The sequence below is a fragment of the Pinus tabuliformis genome, chromosome 7 (assembly GCF_031772625.1).
Source record: "Pinus tabuliformis cultivar Carrire ecotype Pingquan chromosome 7, CPIR1, whole genome shotgun sequence".
NCBI lineage: Eukaryota > Viridiplantae > Streptophyta > Pinopsida > Pinales > Pinaceae > Pinus > Pinus tabuliformis.
Window position 1 is genome coordinate 130,659,354 of NC_142293.1, and position 16,221 is coordinate 130,675,574.

Here is a 16,221-nt window from a genome sequence, read left to right on the forward strand (position 1 = left end):
TTGCACCGTTGGCGATGGAATCAACACCTATCACGAGCGAAATTGTCATTCGATGGACCTGTGAAAGGGCAAATTTCATTGCCTGGTTAGGCAGTTTGGTCATTTTGTAGGACAGATGTCAAAGAAATGAACCAAGAGGCCTAACTTGGTCATTTTTCAGTCTTTTTGAGCCTAAGAAGAGCCTAGATAGGGGTTTTTAGGTGTTATGGACATACTGGAAACATTATTTTTATGATTTGAGCATTGTATGTTGAATAATTTGTAGGTCCAAGTCCTTTTATGTTGCAAACATAAACTATTTTTAGGCCATATAAAGACCTTTTTTAGCATGGAAAGATCTTAGACAAGGGTTTTTTAGCCATCCAGATGCATTTGCAATATCTATTTCTTCATTAGAGCAACCAATTTCAGTTTATTCTCAGTATGATTGTGGGAAAATACCATTTCAACACTTCATCATGAAGTAGTTGGATTTGTGCTTCTTGATCTCAGAATGAGTACGAGGACCTACTACCACATTTAGTGAGAGAGTCTTTTTCTTTTGACACCATCAGTTCTTTTCTAAAGGGAGTCAACTTGTGAGTGAGAGTTCTTTGAAAAGGAACATTTCTTTGAACAATAACTAATGCCACTCTAGAAGGAGGTTTACTCTATGAGCCATAGATTTGTAATGTACTCTTTTTGTTGCTAAGATCAATAAACTAACCTAGCTATTGGTGCAAGGACCAGAGACATAGTCCACACTAGACAAACTTTGTTATCACTTGGTTGTTCTCTTCTTCATTTTCATCATGTTGGGTTTTATATGATTTTGTTTCATCTTTAAGTTCATTTAAAAACTTAACTATTCACCTTTGAATAAGTTACAATCTAATTGACCATTTGAAGACCCAAATTTATTAGAAATTGCAAAGTGTCAGAGAACGATCTATTTTCATATCAATAATCAACATAAAATTCCTGCACTATAGTGAATGCATAACCAGAAGATGGTTCTAGCACAGTAGTGGCTGGAGAGTCAGTATAAAATATTTTAACTTCAATAGTTGGAAGATCAATTGACAACTCCCGAATTAATTTAACAAAGTGTTCTTGAGTCACAGTGGTTGCCCATCTCCTATGTCCAAAGATTCCATTAAATTTTCCATTGCTTCCATTGTTTGCATCACCTCCACATTTGGTTTTTCTTGATCCAAATTCATTTCCTCAAGTAGTGGTGGGTCCTCATTATTATAAATCTCTTGATCCAAATTTTTCTTCAAGGGGTTTTCGAGACTCTTCAAGATTTTGTGCTTCCCTTTCCTCAGGGGTTTCTTAAGTTAAATCTACCTCATCTATAAAAGTAACTTGTTCTTTAGGGGGAACAAAAGAATATAGATTTTGGATTTTCTGCAACCTAATCAACCTAGCCAACCTTCTCCTTTTTTAGGGTAAAGAAGCCATGAAATATGCAATTCATTTTTCAATCCTACTAAGCTTTTTAGAAGTTGAAGCTTCAGGTTGTGAAGGTTCATGTAGAGTATTTCTAGCCAACGAGGCATAATTTTGATGCATCTCAACGTTTCCTTCAAAAATTTTCCCTTCAATTCCAACCTATGGATGTTCATTACCCACTGTAGTTTCAATATTTCGACTATCATCTAGGGTTGCCTCAGGGTTTTCAGTAACTTCAGGATTTTCCTAAACATTCTCTGGTGGAAGTTCTTCTTACTGGGGAACTCAACTGGGGAAAAACCTCTCCTATGTTTGTATTATACCATATGAGAAAAATGATCTATTAAATGAAAACTTCAATCCTTGAAGCTAAAACTGCACTACAATAATGATCTCCTCCTGAATCTGCTATGGAAAATACTTAGCCACACTAGGCCTCCCGCTTCCTCCCATTTCCTTGCGCAATTCAACTCCTAAAGAATAGGAAGAGCTCCTATTTCCTTGTGCAAATCCCAAGAGAATTAGCTCACCTGCTACATGAAAATATTGTACACTCACTAATATAAAATAATTATTATAGTTATGTCTTTTTCCTCCACTCAACTAGGAAATTCAAATTGCAATCATGGCTAGGGATATTTTTAGTAAATTGAGTAGTTAACTGAGAGATTAGTGAGTTAACAATAGTTACAAATATTCAACTGAACTCATACTGACTCTATTCATGGCTAGAGCTTAGATAATTAAGTTTAACTAACTATAACTCCACTAGATTGCTAGATCTTAGCAATCAACCCATGCACAACTCTAATTCTTGCCCACAAACTTGAATTGACTGACTTAACTGAGTGACTTGGCCATGTCACTCCCACTAACTACAACTCAAGTCATCCTGCTGAAGTGGAAATTCAAATTTTTCCATTTGACTAAGGTACGAGTCAAATGCACCCTTTTCTTGCTACAATTTAACACTCCTTCTTAGCAAGAAAATGGTTTTGCATAACCCCAATCCTACTCCCGTGGAACTCTAAATTGCCTCTTAACAATGCCTTTGTCAAGATGTCTACATCCTACTCCTCTGTCAAACTGTACTGTAACATAACTAACACTCCCTCTCACTATTTTTGTTACTACTATAACAAATGCAACTAAGAAGCATCCAAAATACAAATCAACCATGTCTTTGAGCTGCAATTGTATCCCGAGTCTCTAAATGCTACTATCCTCTACATTGCATACTGGGAAAACTACATTGCTATTGTTTCTGCACTATGCCTCCTGCACTACTAACAACACTACTTTGCGCTCCTTAGCGTTTGACTGCAACTAGTCTGGAACTGTTGCTCAAGATATGACTGCATCAAATAACACTGATCCTTATGCTATTGAATATTGTGGGCCCCTATAGAAAGGGTAATGATCCATTAGAATAATATAATGCAAATGTTGCTGCTCTCTTATGGACCCTGCCCAAATCTTTGCAACTTTGGGACTAACGCTCTACATCATGCCACCTCACTCCTTGAGGTATAACTGCATACATGGAAAAATATACCTCTACCTTGTAGAGGTTTTTAACTCAAACACCAATTTGTTTTATTTTTCCAATAGAAACATGGTTCAGATATGCCTTCCCTCTACTGAACACCAAATCATATCCTTTGTCTTTAAGTACAGCTACAAAAACTATATTTTTCTTCAGGCCAAGCACATACATTACCTTTTTTAGGTGAAGATGGGAGCTTGGATCCCTCTTAAGAGTGACAGTGCCAATATCTTTGGCATTATATCTCCCATCATCTCCAAACTCTGTGGGTACTCCTCTAGGTTGCTGAAGAACTCCTTATTTCTTGTCATATGCAATGAAGCACCAAAGTCTAGGTACCACTCACTCCCTCTTACTGTTCTTGCCATGCAAGCAATGAGGGTGAAATCCAACTCGAATTTTGATGTGAGAGAATCTCTTCCTGTTGCTCATGTAGACTTCTTACTGGATTTCTTATGTGGAAACTTGGTTGCATAGTGGTCATACTCATGGTAGTGAAAACATTTAATTTTACTGAGATATTTCTTCTTGCCATGGTTCTAGTTGGATTCTGCCTCGCCTTGGGCCTTCTTGTCTTCGAAATTATTTCCTTTGCCAACTAGAGCAAATTTTTCTTCCTCACCAGTTCTAGATGAGACTCCATCTCTAAAGTTTGATCTCCTCATGCACTAAGTCAAACCAAAGTCTCTCCCAATGTGGGAGCTTGTATTTTCCATTAACTAAATCCTGATAGTCATTCCATGACTTTGAAATACCAAGGAGTACTAAGCTCACAAGTTTAGATGGTGGCACAATATCTCCAACTCCTCCAAGTTCATCTTTGACCTGCGTGAATATGGATAGGTATTGAATAATAGTTTCATTTTTATTCATTCAAATGTTCTTGAGCCTACCTTTCAATGCCAATTTCATGGAAACACTGCTGCTTTCGAATAACTCTATGAGGTATTTCTGCATTGCATAAACAGTCTGCTTGCCATGCAAACTCGAAACCACATGGTCTCTGACTCCCTCGGGGATAATCCTCCAGGACTTTATTGTATCTTTTTTCCATTGACCTAGCTATTAGGCATCTGATGCTACTGGTTTTGGGATATCAGTTTGTGTGTACTCCAATACTCCATTTTCATCCAACATAACTTCCATTCTATCTTTCCAAGCTATGAAATTCAAAGTTCCTGCCAATGCATACTCTAGACTCAATGCATAGAAAGACATTGTTTCTGCACTGAAGAAATACCCGCACCACAAATCTACTATTTGAAATTTCTTTGAGAGATGATCAAGAATTTGGTTTCTATGTGGTTTAAATAGCTATAAAACCAACAAAGTTACCGATCAAACGAGAACTATTACCTCAAAACGAGAACTCTAGCCAAAAACCCACAAAAAACATGAAAAAACAACATAAAAATGAAAAATGTTGATGCTGGAATAACACACACACACACATATTTGGGTAAATTTTCAACATTTCTTAAAAATGGAAGTAAAATCCAATAAAAACCATTTTTTTTGTACAAAAAAACCCTGAAAACAAAATATGTTGATGCTGGAATAATGTATTTTTTTTGGGGTAAATTTTCAACATTTTTTAATAATGACGTTAAAGATAAAATATCATGACTCTAAGAAACATTAGAATTTCAATGATTTTCAAGCACGACAATAAATATAAAATACCACGTCTCTGAAAAGTCTTTAAATTCCAATGGTTTTCAGGGATGATATTAAAGATAAAATATCATGTATCTAAAAAGCCTTAAAATTCCAAGATTTTCAGGCATAACATTAAAGATAAAATACCACGTCTATGAAAAGTCTTAAAATTCCAACAATTTTCAGCTATGGTGTTAAAGAAAAAAATACTTACCACTGTTTTCAACCATAGTATTAAAAAGAAAATATTATGACTTAGAAAAGCCTTAAAATTTTGACAATTTTACAACCATGGAATTAAAACCAAAGATCATGACCACAAAAAACCTTAAGTTTTCAACGTATTTCAATCATGGCATTATGGAAAAATTTTATGACTAAAAAAATTTTAAAAATGAACACCTGAATGAAAGAGTCATTATACCAAGAGTATTTTTTTTTAAATGCTAAAAGTATAACAATTTTAAAATCTTAGCCTAAGACAACTTGACACATTGCAACAAAAAATTAAAAATCAAACATCAAATTGACACACAATGTAGGCGAACTCGACCCATTGTAATGAAAACTTAAAGACCAACCATGAAATTGATACATTGTGGGGGTGGATTCGATCCATTAACAAAATCTTTAAAATCAACTATCAAATGAACACATAATGGGTTCAGTTTGGCAATCAAGATCAACACAAACCTTGCAAAAAAAATAAAAAATAAAACAAAATAATAAATAAATAAAAATAAAAAACAAAAACAAAAATTAAAACATTGAAAAAAATAAAAAAATAAAACAAAAAAAGGAACACACACATATATCAAAAATAAAAATCAGACATAAAAGATGTTAAAAGCAAAATTAACTTATAAAAGATAAAAATTTAAATAAAAAAATAAAAATAAATAACAAAACAAAAGAATAAATATAAAAATAAAAAATAAATAAAGAAATATTTAAAAAAAAAAAAAATAAAGAAATATTTAAAAAATATAATTTAAGGAAAAAAAATAATAAATAAATAAATATAGAATATTGATGGGAGGATTAAAAAACAGGAAACAAACAAAATAAAAAAACATTAAAATACAAATAAAAAAACATTAAAAAAACAAAATAAAAACAATTAAAAAACATAATTTTTTTAAAAGAAAAAAAAATTGGAAAAAAAATAGAATTATAAAAACATTTAATTTTATTGTTTAATTGTATGTTTTAGTTTTTTTAACAATTTATTTTTTGTTATTTTTACTTCAAATTTTATATGAATCATTTTTTTGGGAAAAAACTTAAAATATCATCTCTTTAAATATAAAATTCACATTTTTTTTATAAAAATTGTTAATTTTCCCAATTTTTTAATTTATTTTTTTCATAAAAATATTTTATTTAACATGTCATTTTTAGTGAAAAGGTTTCGTTTTTTTTAATTATATCTATATGAAAATGCTTATTTTTTTGTTGAGTGTTTAAAATTATTATTTTTTAGTGACAATTATTTTATGTGTATTAAAGTATTAATTAACGGTATATAAATATATAAAAATTTCTTAACCTCAAAATAGTAATGTTATTATTTTTCTAAACTTTGCAAAAAAAAAAAAAAAGATCATTATAAAAAAACATTGCAAAGAAAAACAAAAAACAAATTTTTGGAAAATCCTTAAAAAGCAAACATCTTAGGACAAAAAACAAGAAAAAAAAAAATAAGACAACTTGAAAATTGTTTAAATAATCAACATTTAAAAAAAGTTGTGCATACTTAGGACATAAGAATATTTAAAGTTCCAAAAAATATGACTTAAAAAAATGTTGATGCTTTTCAAAATCCGCATGAAAATCAGCAACATTAAAAAAAATTATCAACACTAAATTCATTAGAAAATTTAGAGTATAAAAAATAGGCCCTCTAGAAAAAGGGTTGATGTTGCATCAACACTTCTCAAAATCAACATGAAAATCACTACATTTAAAAAAAAATGTTCATACTTGATACATAAAAAAATTTAAAGTGTCAAAAATATGGTTAATCAGCACTTTTCAAAATCAGATAATTTGTTTGCTACCACAAAAAAATGGGTAATTGGTAAAGCTCTTGTTTGATTGTTAACTATGTTTACCATATAGAAATAACTTGAAATTTGCAGTTGCTAATGAATTCAAATTGAAAACAATAGATACAAATTTCTTCTACTCAATCTGCGAAAATGAAAACATACAATAGAAATACACGCAGTCATTTAATCTCAAGGAACACGATTTTTATTGGAGAACCCAACTGAGAAAAAACCCTCCTCTGTTTTTATTATTTCAGATGAGAAAAATGATCTATTACAATGACAACTTCAATCCTTGAAGCTCAACCTGCACTGCAATACTAATATCCTCCTTAATCTTCCATGGAAAATACTTAGTCAAACTAGGCATCTTGCTTCCTCCTATTTCCTTGCGCAATTCAACTCCTAAAGAATAGGAAGAACTCCTATTTCCTTGAGCAAATCCCAAGAGAATTAACTCACCTGTTACATGCAGACATGGTGCACTCACTAGTATACAATAATGACTATTATTGTATTTTTCCTCCACTCAATTAGGCAATTCGAATTGCATGAATGACTAGGGTTATTTTTAATAAATTGACTAGTTAACTGAGAGATTAGTAAGTTAACAACAATTACAACTACTCAATTGAACTCATACTAATTCTATTCATGACTAGAGTCATTATTGTATTTTTCCTCCACTCAATTAGGCAATTCGAATTGCATGAATGACTAGGGTTATTTTTAATAAATTGACTAGTTAACTGAGAGATTAGTAAGTTAACAACAATTACAACTACTCAATTGAACTCATACTAATTCTATTCATGACTAGAGATTAGATAATTGAGTTTAACTAACTATAAATCCACTGGGTTGCTAGATCTTAGTAATCAACTCATGCACAAATCTACTTCTTGCCCACAAACTTGAATTGACTGACTTAGCTGTTGTTTATTAATCATAGAAGGCACATAATGAAAAAACATATCCTCTCACACGTAAACTTTATAAATCTTTAGATTAAAAGGTAACTTTATGTGTTAACTAGAGGGAGATAAATAGAAAAAAACAATTGTTTTGAGCGGTGACAAATGTCATTACATGAACTTCCATGAACCCTTCCATGGATAATCATGTTGTTTGGGAAGAATATAGCTTTTCATTGAGATGCCTTTCCACTTTACATTACAATATGAAATTGAGGGAGACATACACATCATGCTTTCCCTTGGCTTTCAAAATGTCCAACAACATGAAATCAATGAAAACACAAGTTGTAATCAAAGGTTTTAAAGGTACCACTACACTAATCACACCATGTAATGGGACACATAACAATCAAAGTTATTGTCCAAAATATTGCCACCCCAACGTGGACAAACAAGAATGTCAATCCATTTAACTCGGCGATCCTCTATGTCCCCACACGCCAAGTAAGTCAAGTCACCAACTTGTTGGGCGTAATAATAACGAAGATCCATCTGCACACAACGTCCCACTAAAGACCCACACATTTTCCATGGGGAATCCAAGGCCCTTCCTTGCTTTCAAACCTTATCCCAACCCCAAATCACCTAAACATATCATCATTACAAACTTGTGGAGTTGGCGCCAAAATTTAACCCGCAAAAGTGCCGCCGTTTTCGTGGCGTCGTTTGAATAATGTTTACGCGTATAATGCACTGTCTTGGAGGTCGTGGATTTCTTTAATAATCAACTCTTCTTAGTAATGGGCGTCACCCAATATCGAATATGGTTTTCGTTGTTATATTCATTCGCTCATCATTTATCAATTTGACGTGTTCTTGCCGGAGATCTGGCCGAACAAATATGGAAAAGTTAATGCCTCTGCATTTGGCGAGGCCCACTGAAGATCCTGGAAACATATGGTGGTCAAATCTGTCTGCAACGACTGTCGTGGAACTCCGACCAGACTTATCGGATTGCCAATTCGGTGGGGCAGTCAGCCATCCGCTAAGTACAGAGAGCGCATCCATCGCCGCGCTGTCGTTTTTGGATTATTAAGTTCTTCCGTCACCCTGCCATAATTATAAATCTAAATGAAAGAAAAAGGTAACGTACATATTTACTCCTTTACTCTTTTAACTGTTGGTTACCAAATTTGTCAATATCGTGCCAGGATTGGAATTTGGGTTCATTTTCACCTTACCTGTAATATCAATTTTTTCTCTATATTTTAATTTTTTGTATGTTTAAAATTTAGATTAAAAATGATGTTTTGATAATAAATTAATTTTTCATAACTAAAAATTATTAAAAAAATTATTATTACTAATATATTTATGTTAATTTATATATATATTTATCATAAGAAAAAAACCAAAATGATCCTAACACACAAATGAATTATGAATTTTGGTTTAAAATTATATGGAATGGTTACAATAAAATCTTTATAACTCTGAAATCAAATGTCTTTGACCAGGGCATGCCATAGCATTTGTATATATGAGATATGACTAAGGAGATCTTATACGACATATAAGATGACCAAAAAAATAAAACTCTAAAATGGGTTATCCTTCTTCTCCATGATCATAATCACATGAAGAGTTTGTAGTTAAGCAAGCACAGTTTATTAAAAGTGTTTTAACATTTCATAAGGGAGTCGTCTATGGAGGTGGGGGAATTGCCTAGACGACCAAAAGAGGCCGGAATCCAGGCAAAAAAAATTCAAAAAATCTTGTAGAGGTGGTGTTCGAATCATGTTTTTGATGGTGGAAATGGATTCAACACCATTAGAAACCTCTGGGGCACCTAAAATCTTGAAATTTAACAATTGTAACTTGGATTTACAAAAATCCCTACCGATTTTTTCAAAATATGGCTGGAAATTCCATGACTTTCAAGGCAAAAAAGCAGTCTCGTTAGACTATGGCTTTCATAAGTGGTAGTAGATGTTGTTCTTCATGAGCTAGATATTTTAGAGCTTTTAAGTGATATGTTGGAACACTGGAGATCTGGTGCAGACTGTAGTTGAAGTGGCACTTACACTGTTCCACAAGTGACATTGTGACATATACAGAATCTTTCATAAGTGAATGGTGAGTCGATGACACTGTGATAGGCCCCTTGCCCAAACAATCCAATAAGGGTGGCTAGCCAATACACTCAAGGAGAACAAGTGGCAACAAGTAAGATTGTGGTCCAAATTCATTATGACAAGGAAGAATTTTTATGCTTTCGGCTACATAGGTTCGATGATGCACTAGCATACTCATGGATTGATTGTCTGTTTCATTGAAATGAGATTTTTAATGATGTTCGAATAAGAGATAGATGTATATTCATTGGATTTCAAGGAAAATATCTAGACTTGGATTCTAATCCAACATACCATGATCAAATGAACGAATTATGAGTTATTGAACAACATTCCTTCCAAGGAGTATGAAATATTTATGTTTTTTCCCCTTGTCCCGAAGGTGAACTAGTGAACGTTTAGGTGACACCTATGGGAATTCAATCATACTAGATCGAGCACTTGATGAGATCTCATCAAGAACAAAACTTTTCAAACCAAGCCAAATTTGTTGTGTTGTGGGCATATCTATATCCACCACACACACACACACATATGGTTAAGAGTGGGCCTAATGGTTAAGAGCATGTGTTTCCTCCTAAAAGTATGTATGTCTTCGTAGACTTAGCAATCAAATCGTTGCGCGAAGGTGGGTCCCTTATCCCACAAACAAGGGGGTCTCATACGCCAATTTTGTGTCTTGCTTGGTCATGACCTTAAAATTGGATAATAATAATAATAATATGACATATTTGACATAAAATATCTATAGACTAGATGATTATATATCACTTATTTTTGTGGATATATATTTAAGGAGACTAGGTAATAGCCCTCGTCGAATGGTCTCAGATCCATTTTTCGTACTTGTTTTTCCTTATGCTATAGTTGTTTTTGCACAAGTTAGGTGTATTTTAATTCCTAGTTGAATAAAATAAGTTTTTCCTTCTCTATATGTACACATTCGAATTCACTAGGGAGCTCCCTTCCATTGGCATGGTACACTCACATGCACCTCAAGTTGCATCGACAAGGAAGCAAATCAATCAAAGGTGAAAAGGGACCTAAATAGATATGCCCCATGGAAAATTGAAAGCTTGCAATATTAATGGCACAAAAACAAATAGAGAAAGACTAAGAATGTGAAGCTTACTAGTAAAAATACACAAAATCTTTATTTTTAAGTTTATAGTTTCTATTTGTAATAATTCCTAAAGCTTAAAAACAAAGGCCATTTCTAGATGGTTTTGTTAGGAAGGTTTCCAAGGTAGATATCTTCATTGTTATAGTGTTTACAATTGAGTTCTCCAATGACCATTTCTACTTTTAGTTAATGGACAAGCATTATACAAATCATAATTTAGTAAAGGAAAAGGAAAATAAAATAGCAATTTGTTTACACAAATTAAATTAAAATTTGTGCAGGTGATTTGATTAGGCTAATTATAAACTATTTGGTTAAATATTAATTAGAAAATTTACATTAACAATTATTAACTAATAGAAACAATTTATATTATTGTCCTTTTCCATGCCAAACTACTTATAAGATAAGAGTTATCATATTATAAATGTCAATAGTAAAGAATCAAATAACCAACTCCTCAAATTTTAAATGATCATTTAAAAAAACATAAACCAAATTACTTTATCAATATCCATTACAAAACTAAAACTAAAATTGAAATATAATATCCATTACAAAACTAAAACTAAAATTGAAATATAAATAGATCAAAGATTATTACAAAACTAAAATTAAAGTTGAATTATAAAAGAATTTTAGGGTTTGAAATACTTGTAAATGTTTTGACCAGCATCACGGTGCCACTGAAACGCTTTGGAGAAGCCCTTTTTCTGTCGACGAGTAAAACCAATCGATTCAACCAAATTATTAAAACCATGTGAATAATAATATGTTATTGGGTTTTAAAAAACAAGTCAATTAAACCATTTTGTATAAAGAATGTGAATGACAGAACAAATACTATCAATATTATTAACGTGTCCTCACCTAATCCAACCTTCTAATCGAAATTTGAAATTACACGAATCAGGCCATGCATCGACATTGACGAGTATTCTAAAGGAGACTCTAAGTTGGAAGTATTTGGTGGTGTACAAAGTTTGGCACTGAAAATGCCATCCTATCCATCACTTGACTAATATGTTTTTGTGTATTGTTTACGTTTCATATAATGTAAATGAAATAATTTATATGGAAATTGATAACAATGTTGTTTCTTCATAAAGTGTAAGTGCAAACTAATCCATTTATATAGAGTTTATTCATCATGAAATCTCAGTTTTAAGGTTTTAAGTTTAAATATTAGACTATCACATCCTTTGTTGATTGAAAGCAACTCCCACTCAAAGTATGGGGATAGTCGACACATACCTCCATTTCTTATTTAGGGCTGCAACTTATATTTTATTCGAAAATCATGAAGTTTCCAAGGCTTATGCCAAAACTCACAGAGTTTTCTTCCATAAAGAGAGTCACATGTGTTTTCAAATGATAGGAATTCTTTCGTTGAAGGGTTGATTTTGATTTCTCTTAATCCTTTTCCCTACAACAAATTTGAATAATCAACCATACAATTGATAGTACAATACAACTAAAATTAATTTAAATGGTAACTAAGAATACATATACAAATGCCCATTTCTTTGTGGTTTATTAAGGTTATCACTGCAAGCATAAAATAACGAGGAGTTTTTGTGATTCTAAAGATAAAATTGGAGTGCAAACCACATCTAATAAGGAAAATTGCTCAGGTTTCAAAGTTAAGTTTTGTAGTAGTAGATCTATTTGAATTTGTAGTAGTAGATAATTTTATATTTTGAAATTGTACCAGGAAAAGATTTGAAATTAATGTTTATTTACTAACAAGACTGTTTTGCACTTATTATAGTACTTCATCTATTCCAAGTTGGAAGTGAAGGGTAACTTTAGCTAATGGAAAGGTGCCCGATAAGATATTAATAACGTTTTGCAAAAAAAGTAAGACGTCAAAAATACACTTAGTACCCTTCAAAACATGTCATCCAAGGCAATCATTTAATAATTTTAAATGCATTTTACGTGTAAAATGACCTATGAAAGGGTAACAATGAGACTTTATCCTGAAGATTCTTATAATCCCTTCAGGTTGCCTAATCCTACTTGGGAACCCCCTATCAATGATCCCAATTTAAACCATGCCATTCATTTTGGCTTAAATATTCTTCATTCCAAGCTGGCCTCCATAGACTTTTCCTTCAAACCCATATTCTCCAAATCTTGACTTCCTTCTCTTAGAAGTCTTCATCGCCTTCTAATTGTAATTAAACCCGCAGATAAGAATTTGGGCATTGCTATTATTGATAAAGACATATCTTGCCAAAGCTCATAGGCAACTATCTGATCCTAATATCTATCGACTAGTTGTAGCAGTTCCATGGGGTGTTATTCAAGCTTCTCTTCGACATCTCCACGGTAGATTCAGAAACCTGATGTGTGTCAACCAGTGGGAATATATTTTGCAAATCAAAATTCAACATGCTAGAGCTTGTACTTTGTACTTCATTTGGAAGGTGCAGAAAAACCCTCTTGTTGGTCGTCTGATTTGCTCATATAATGGTTTTATGTTAAAACCTCTTTCCAAGTTCTTACATCAAAAAATTTTGAGCACCTTGCTGGTGTTGAAAATGCAAAAAGATGATGGAGCTTAGTGAAAAGAAGTCGCCTTCACTAAGTGAGCCTGCAGGCTATTTTTGGCGCAAAGTCTATTTTTAGACTATGTGTATTTTTAGACATATGGATCATGGTCTATGAGTTGCAGGATGCTATTTATGGATGATTGGTCATGTTGGTAAAAATAGATTGACCTCTATTTTTAGACATATGGGCGGAGTCTATTTTTAGACTGCCAGTCAAAAAATAGAACAGTCGAATATTATTAGCTCTTAATAATATTTGGACTATAAACATTATCTTATCCTCTTGTAGCACTTTAGTTCGAGCTACAGATGTGGCACATGCAATTGCCATAAGGAAATACACTTTTCCTATGGGTTAGTTGAGCTATTGCATGATGGACTTTAGTTAGAACTCAAGTGATTGAGTTTGGTGGAGTTGATTGAGGAGTTGATGGAGTTGTGTTCAGTTTGACTTAGTTGAACTAGTTGTATTTAGTCTAACTTCCAAATACACTAGTGATGAGTGATGTGAATTAATTATTAATTAATTCACTAATTATTAAATCATAAATCAACTAAAGAATACATCAGTTAACTCAGTGCATGGACAGTTCAGTGGAGACAAGTGTTAGAGGTGGGTGAAAGGGTGAGATTACTATCAGTTGTGACTATAGCTGTGCATGAGATTTGCACAATAATTGATTGAGATTGCCAATGAGGATTGCATAGTATAGGCCAAAGGGAATTCGAACTTGGATCAGATCTATTCTCAACTTGGATTGCGCAGTAGAGGCAGGCAAACAGTGGAGGAGATTTGAACCCGTGACTTGTTCAGATCTGAGCTAGTTTGTGTGTAGCATGTGGAGATAGTACTGAGTACTTGCGAGGAGTATTGTACTATGTATTGTTACATGTTCTCTATCATTATAATATACAGATAGTTGGGGGTTTTCAGCTGTATGATTTCCCCATTACATACTGTGTTGATATGTGTGATTGATGTTGCACATGCGATTGTTTCTTAACTCCGCAAATTGATGATCAATGGTAGAGGAGGTTATGTATTATGAATGCACTCCACAAATAGTGTATAATCAGGATAATCTCTGTGAATAAGTGTTATATTATTCAAAATTTTTACATGGTATCAGAGCGAAGTTTATCATCAGATCTATTATTCAGAAAGTGATTACATTTTATTTCTTCAGGCAGAGTCTGTAATCGGGCCAGGTAGCTTCTGGATTCATCCTTCTTTTGGAAGGTGAGATATCCGGTAAATGCCCATACAGTCAATCTCTGTACAAGAAATACTTTGTTCTCACGAATTTTAGATCAGAAGCGGTTGAGTTTTGAGCTGGTGGAATTCGAATTTGCAGCAGTGTTTTCTTGGTGTCGAAGTTGAAATGTCTTTCAATGGATTGCGATTGGAGTATGCCCTTGAAGGCAGCTTGAATTATATTGCATGGAAAGATAGGATGGAGGCGGTGTTAGATGACAATGGGTTGAAGGAGTTCATAGAGGCTGAGGTCCCAAAGCCTACTGATGCTGCTCAAGTTGAGGCTTGGCAAAAGAAGACAGCAAAGTGTCGAAGGATTCTGTTGGAGGGCATGAAGGATCACATTGTATCCAGCCTGCATGGAAAGGCTTCTCCATACTTGATGTGGAAAGCGTTGACAGATTTATTCCAAAGCAAGAGCGACTAGAGGAAGTTGGCGCTCAAGGATAAACTCAGAAACATTAAGTGTGAGAAAGGAGACAATATTCCCAAGTATCTCACGAAGTTCACCCAATGCCGGGATGAGCTGGGAAATGTGGGGGTGACTGTCGATGATGAGGACTTGGTGAGCTTGGCTCTCCTTGGTCTTCCGAAGAGTTGGCATTCCTATCAGGACTCTGTCAATGGTCGGGAGAAATTGCCAGGATGGGAGAGACTTTGGTCTGATCTTGTGCAAGAGGAGATCAGAGGGAATACCAGGGATGGATCTTCATCAAAGGCATCTAGTGAAGAAAATTGCGCTTTGGCTGCCAAAGCAAAGAAGGGGAAGAACAAGAAAGCTTCTCATTTCGGTGCGAAAGGCAAGAAGCAGGACATGTCCAAGGTGAAGTGCTTTCACTGTCACCAGCACGGACATTATGCCACAAATTGTCCGTAGAAGAAGAAAAATAAGCAAGCTGCTAGATCTGCAGCGGGAGAGGCCTTAGCCTTGCAGTTTGAGCTGGATTTTTCATTGATCGCATGCTTGGTATCAAGTGTGATGGGATCGGTATGGTTCTTGGACAGTGGTGCATCTTTTCACATGACAGGAGATCGAGATTTGTTTTCTGATCTGGATGAGAAAGATCTTGGAGTGCACATCGAGATGGGCGATGATGGTAGATACAGTGCGACCGGTATCGGTACCATTTCCTTTGAGAGGGAGTCTGGTAAACCCTTCGTATTGAAGGAAGTGATGCATGTTCCAGGATTAAAGAAGAATCTTATCTCTGTGGCAATGTTAGAAGACAAGGGATATGATATTGTCTTCAGCGAGGGAAAGGCTTTCCTGCACAGTAAGACAACTGGAGAAACCTGAAAGATAGGGGTTCGAGTCAAGAACCTTTATCAATTGCATGTAGATGGCTGTGCAGCAATGGCATGCAAGGTAGTATGATCATTGTTTTAAAAAACGGCCGTTTCGATACCGAAACGGCCCAGTTGATCTGAGCCAATACCCTCAGCCATGACTCGGCCTTTGAAAAGGTACGTTTGGCCGAGTCAGCCATGACTCGGCCAACTCGGCTGTTTCTGTTATGACTCGGCCGAGTCACAAAAAGCCGGC